The sequence below is a fragment of the Corapipo altera genome, unplaced genomic scaffold (genome assembly GCF_003945725.1).
Source record: "Corapipo altera isolate COAL_440 unplaced genomic scaffold, ASM394572v1 175, whole genome shotgun sequence".
In the NCBI taxonomy this organism is placed as follows: Eukaryota; Metazoa; Chordata; class Aves; order Passeriformes; family Pipridae; genus Corapipo; species Corapipo altera.
In genome coordinates this window covers 298,763-304,762 of record NW_020884942.1, presented here as the reverse complement: position 1 = coordinate 304,762, position 6,000 = coordinate 298,763, and the positions used below count along the sequence as shown (strand labels likewise).

At 45.6% G+C, this 6,000-nt stretch overlaps 1 protein-coding gene across 6 annotated transcripts in view; it reads right to left on the bottom strand.

Annotated features, from left to right (window-relative positions):
* DGKD (diacylglycerol kinase delta) overlaps positions 1 to 6,000 on the bottom strand; it is a 61,538-nt gene that overhangs the window by 33,712 nt on the left and 21,826 nt on the right. The window lies entirely within an intron of this gene.

The window sequence follows — 6,000 nt, the reverse complement described above, 5'->3', positions numbered from 1 at the left end:
CAGCCCAGGTATTCTGGGAGCACAGGACACTCCTGCCTTCCCTGCACTGCAGCAGCTGCCAGGCTCTCACCTGCACAGGCTGACGTACAGCAGGAGAGCCACTGCACTGTCCTGAGCAACAGAAAGAGGCTCTCACTCCCAGGGAAAGGAAAACACTCCTCCTACCACTTTTACCTCCCTCTACTTGAGGCAGTAATTTCAGCTCCAGACACCCACCTGCTGAAGGCCACTGACAGAGGGACAGCGGCTGTTACGGACACTGCGCTGTCCAGACAATAGCCAGGAGCCATCTAACACCTCACGCCCAAAAATATAAAGTAATTCTTGTCATCTTAAAAGCAACCTTCCCCCTGGAAAGCTGTCCTTTCCCAGCCAGGGAGCTGGCTCCCAGCTGCAGCAGCGATGAGCCGGCGCTCCGGAACATAAGGTTTGGTTATCCCTGTTGGCAAACGTGGCTACAAACCAGCACGGTCCAGCTATTTTTCTGTGTTCCGGCTGCAGCTCTTGACTAACATCCTGGAACAGTGTATTCCACAGGATGACGACGCACTAGGTGAAGTAGCATTTCCTTTTATTTGTTCTAAATTTACAAAGCAGTAATGTCATCTAGTGACCTCTTGTTCTCATATAAACGGAGAGCACGAAAACAACGACCTGACTGCTTTTGAGTTAGGATGAAGGCTGCCTTGCTAGGAGTAAAAAAAACCCCACAATAAAAAGTCTTTAGATTTATTTATAATCTCATACATTTTTGACCCGTTTGGGGATTGGCAGAACTCTGAGTGTTCCTGTCCTGAAACAGCTCAGAATTTTATCTTGATACGAGCAATTACGCAAATTAAAAGTGTGTGTTCTTCCTAAAAAGGGAATATTAAAAACTAACGTACGTTTTTGATCCTAAATGCTACTGAACTTCTGGGTGTGGTTCTTCAGATTTCACTCCTTAGGAGGAACTGGATACCCAGAGCTCACCACATGGTGACATGATTGAGGCCTAATCCTGACCAGAAAAACAGCTCCACAGTCATGGGGAAAAAAAATCTTTGAATCCTTCTAATAAGTCCTGGAAAGCCATAAGGATGGATGGGAATGGCAAGAAGGCTTAAAGACATTTCAAATTAGGGCACAGGTTAATTACAAACTGAATATGAAACCCTGGAAATATCTTTTGCAGAAATGAGGGTTCCAATCAGCTCCCCAGCAGGTCACCCCTTTGCAGGCAGTTATGTGCCCCCCTTGCAGATGAATCAGCTCAAGTCTATTAGAGAAACTCTCCATTTTCAGGCTTGCTCACTCTAAATCTAAAAAACCCTGAATCTGAAAACAGCCATGCCTTCATTGGCTCTCTTGTGTGAATACCAATGCTCCCCTGACACTTCAAATTCAGCTTTATCTTGTCTGTCTCTCCCTGACACGGCACATGCCCTGTTACCAGCTGTTAACCTCCATCACCTCTCATGTTGACCCACACTCCTCTGTCCAAAGCTAACACCACTTTACTGACATTTCAAATCCGGCCAGCTGGCAAAGAACAGAGCCAACCAAAGAAAATTCCCCATTTCACGTTCTAAAAATGGACTGATGTCCCTGGATGAACAGCTGTGAATAATCGGATTAGAAAGGCAGTCCAAAAACCTCCTATATTAGACCAAATTTTACTTCACCCTTTGCTGTTTTGCTGTACTGAGCAACCTTCCCCCACACAACAGTTGGAACACAAACTTCATTTTCTGGTCTTGCTGCCACGCAAGACAACTTTATCACCTCTGCTCACTTCCTCTTGCAGCACTTTCTGGCTGCCCACAAACTTCTCAGCAATAAAGTGACAGTCTGGCCAAGCATGCCCTGGGACTGTGAGTTATCAGAGTAGATCTGCTGAGCTCGGTGACCACAAAAGATGGCAAAGCAAGTTAAGATCACACTGGCCCAATCATGGAGCTGGCAGAAGAAATGCTGCGGGGGAGATGGGACGGGGGGGGACACACAACTTTGCTAAAGACAGTTTTCCTGATGTGATACATTTCTCAGTGCCCAAAAGCGGGTGTATGAGAACACCTGCTCATTCTGACTGCTTCCTTTTACTCATATCCTGTTCAAATATAGTCTTATGTTCAAAGGTGCTAGCCATAAATGCCCCAAAGAGATCCGATCCCACGTTATTCCAGTTGATGACCAGAGTACAGAGACAACAGGAATTTCTGGAGTTCAAAAGACCTAGCAAACTAAAAATTTAAAAGCTGCAAAACCTTCAGCTTATCACATATGGCAAAGGTGGGGAAACCGTCCACCACCTGCAGCCAACTGCTGTGTTTGCTTCGTATAGTGGAGTTTGCTCTTGGTGTCCTAAGAGCCCAGAAACTCAGGAAGAAAAACTTGGTGAGACTGTAATGAGGACCCAGCCACTTCTCCACGTCAGCTCCTATTCCAGAGGCAGCAGCAGTGACATGAACACTGGAGTACAGCAAAACACCTTGCCTGTGTTCAATCAGCAAGATTCACAAACCAGCAAAGTCACCGTATGTTTCAAACACGACTGCTGAATTCACACAGCAGAGCCTTAGACAGCACATCAGCATGACTTCAGTAGGTTTCCACAGATTGAAAGGGAGAAATAATACAAGTATCAATGCTTAGACTCATAGGGGACTGAGCCTTGCCTTCCTCCACAGACAATATCCCTCTTCTGCTTTGCAATTCAGCTTTCACCCAGTTTTGCCAACAAATTCAGTCCCATTAACTCACTGGAGAGGTCACTTAGAGCTCTCTAGAATTGCACTGATTCTCTCTCCCCAAAACCCGGATGCTACAGGAACAAAAAAAGCAGCTTTTCATGTAACTCTGGAGAAACACACTAGTTTTGTATTTATTTTTATAGTGTGAGATCTTAATTTCCTGCTGAATGACCATCTTCTACCTATGGAAACTCTCCACCAAATAAAACGAGTCATTAATGTTCTTATAGTTGTGCCAAATTTCCTTTTTTTTTTTTTAATAGCAATAACAAGATTTTCCTCAAAGCCCAAAGTGCCCAAATCTTTGTTCCCAATATACTGAGTATTTTACCCCCACCTTCCACACGGCTGTTTTACCTTCACTTTCAATCTGTAAAATCCAGGACAGCTCATTTCCATAGGAAAACAGGTACAGTGAGTGTTGTGGTCTCTCTAGGACCACTTTTACATCATTAGGCTAAAGCATCTGGCAGTCTGTACCTCCTCTGCCAGGGCACCAGTGCATCTCTGAGCACTGGCGCTCACGTCATTATGCTGTGCTCACAGGTCAAGCTCAACTCGTGCTGACCTTCCATCTGGGACTTCTCCCAGTCCCTATCTTCCCCCATGCTGCAGTGGGAAATCAGACCAGACAGAGCATTCCCTGGGAAAATTATCATCTCTCATACCAGGGTCACATTCCTACATGCTTCTGGAAACTGTTCCTAAACAAGGCACATTCCTGCTCTTGGCAATTGGTAAGAGGAACACAGACGAGGAGAGGATTTTAGGACTTTTGCAACCACTTACCAGAAGTCAAAACTAGAGCGTGCAAGGTCCTTGCCACTGTCAGCAGGTAAGAAAAGCAAACTATCCTGGTAATTCAGGCCTATGAATCACTAGAGATGTCTATGGATGGAGCAGCATCCAATGGGATCTGAAACGGTTGCCGTGCCAAGTGCCAGAGCAGCTCCATATCCACACACCTCCATCTCATGCAGCAGATGCATCCCTTCACCTGTTTTCCAGAGGACACAGCCCTTCCAGGAAGAGTTCCTAAACAGAAGCATCCTGTCTAGAAAGGGCAGCCCACCTAAAGGATATTTCAGAGAAATCTCCCTACTCACTCAGAAGCAAACCCATGAAGAACAGAGGGCAGGTCAGTGCTGCCCAGTGGTGGAGCTGCTGTCTCAGTGGGCTCACACATGGCAAGGCTTGCAGCTAATAAATCACAGCACTGGGCAATAAAAGATCTTGTCCACAGGAGGAAGATGACCTGTGACTGACAGTTCATTGTTAGGAACAGCTCCTCACAGCCCCCTAAGCTCAGCTGTGCTGAAAGGAGGCTGGTAGCTAGCACAAAAGGAAATGAGCACCTTTCAACAGCTTCATGAATCCAGGAGCTTTCCACACCAGGTCACCAGGCAAAGACAAGTCCTGTTTCACACACTATCACAAGAACTACAAGCAGGGAGGCTGCATTTCTGTCAGTAATGTTAGCAAGCCTCTCCCTCCATAAAAAGGAGTCTTCCTTCTAGAGAAGCTCCCACGTAAAGCTAAACATGTTCTCAAAGGACCTCCTGCTCACCACAGGTTGTTCTGCTTTTGTGTCTCACCTGGAAGGGGAGAAGACGCTGAAATCTGCAGTCCTGCTCAGGAAGGTGAACCCCAACACAGCACAGCAGTTACAAAGAGATTATCAAACAAAAGCTCCCAGTGTTCAGGCACAAGGGCAGACACTAATTTCAAAGCAGAAAACTTCCCTCTAAGGAAACAAAAGCTCTTCACAAACAGTCGCCTTCACTTGCCAGCTCCCTGTCTGTCCTGTCCCACAGTAAAACACATAAAGCTCAGTCTGAGCTCTTCCTCTCACAGCAACTTCATCTTTCTCAAAACCTCCTGTATATTTTCAGGTCATTCTGTAATGTACAGTACCAATCGCCAGATCTCTCCACCCACAGCAACTTCTTCCAGACTTTTTAACTCTTCTTCCATGTTTATCCTCTCTTCGATGGTTTTTCTGCAGATTTTTCCTTCTTTTGTGACAGCAGACTAATGACCAGCTCCCACAGGAGGCTGGATTAAGAGTCCCAAAAATCCTTGACATGAAAGGATTTTAAATGACTGTTTTCACTGACCAGCAGTGACTCAGAATGGTCTGTTTACCAAAGGGCCGTTTCTCAAGGAGAAAAAACTGCACTGAAGTCTGGATTACAAACTACTAAAATAGCAAAGTATTTTGAAACTGCAGCAGTTCTGACAGGAAATGGGGATCGAAATGCACTTAATGAAGGGAGGGGGAAAACCAGCAGAGTGACTCTGGACACGGCAGTATATGGGTCTACTCATATTTTCAGCTGCTTATAAAGGAAATTCTGACAGCTGCCAATACAAACAGAGTAGGAACACTAGCAGAGAGTGTATAATTCCTGAACATGTACACACATGGGTGTGGAAAAGACAACAACCCCCAGCAAAACCCGAATTTCCAATGTATGCTCTAATTTTGCCTGGCTTAGAGAGGAGAGTTTACAAACACGGAAGAAAGAACCATCCTGTTCACAAGTCCCTCTTTTCTAATCTTTCCATTTTCCAAATTCTGCTAGGGCAATCCATGTCTGTGTGAGGATTCTGGACACCTCGTGGCTCCCCTGTGTCACTCTGTCCCCAGATCAGCCACTCTTTGTGCCCAGTCCTGAGGGCTGGTGCCTTCCCTTTGGTCCCTCAGCCCATGCTGAGGAAGCAGGGGAGGAAGATCCTCTCCCTCTCTAGGAAGCCCAATGACTCCCTGCAGCATATGTTCGATCTCATGTTTTCAGAGGCCACTCGGGGCAGTTCAGGGAATCTGTGCAAGCGTCAAACCACGCAGATTTCCCCAATCTCTATCAGCCCGAGCTCGAAGTCCATGTCTGACTTCCTGGGAACAGCTCGTAACAAAAGTTCTAATATTCTTTCTCCTCATAAAAATAAGTCACATGTTCTTTCTTGAAGCTTGTATTTCAAACCAGCACAAATAACCTCTGATGTGGGTCCCCCTTGTTCCAGCAGTGCGTTACAGGCACGCAGCTCCTGTGCTAGACGTGAGTGGTAAACTTTCTGTAGCTTCAGCAATTCTAATTACTCTTTCAAAACCAAACCCTTCAGAGAAGACTTCACTGCCTTCTCTGCTAAAAAAGGATTTATTTTCACTTAAAAGCACTAATACAAATAATTCAACTTGACAGAAAATCATGAAGAGGCAAAGGCACTTTCACTTCATTGTGAGTGAATCTGCACACAACAACAACAT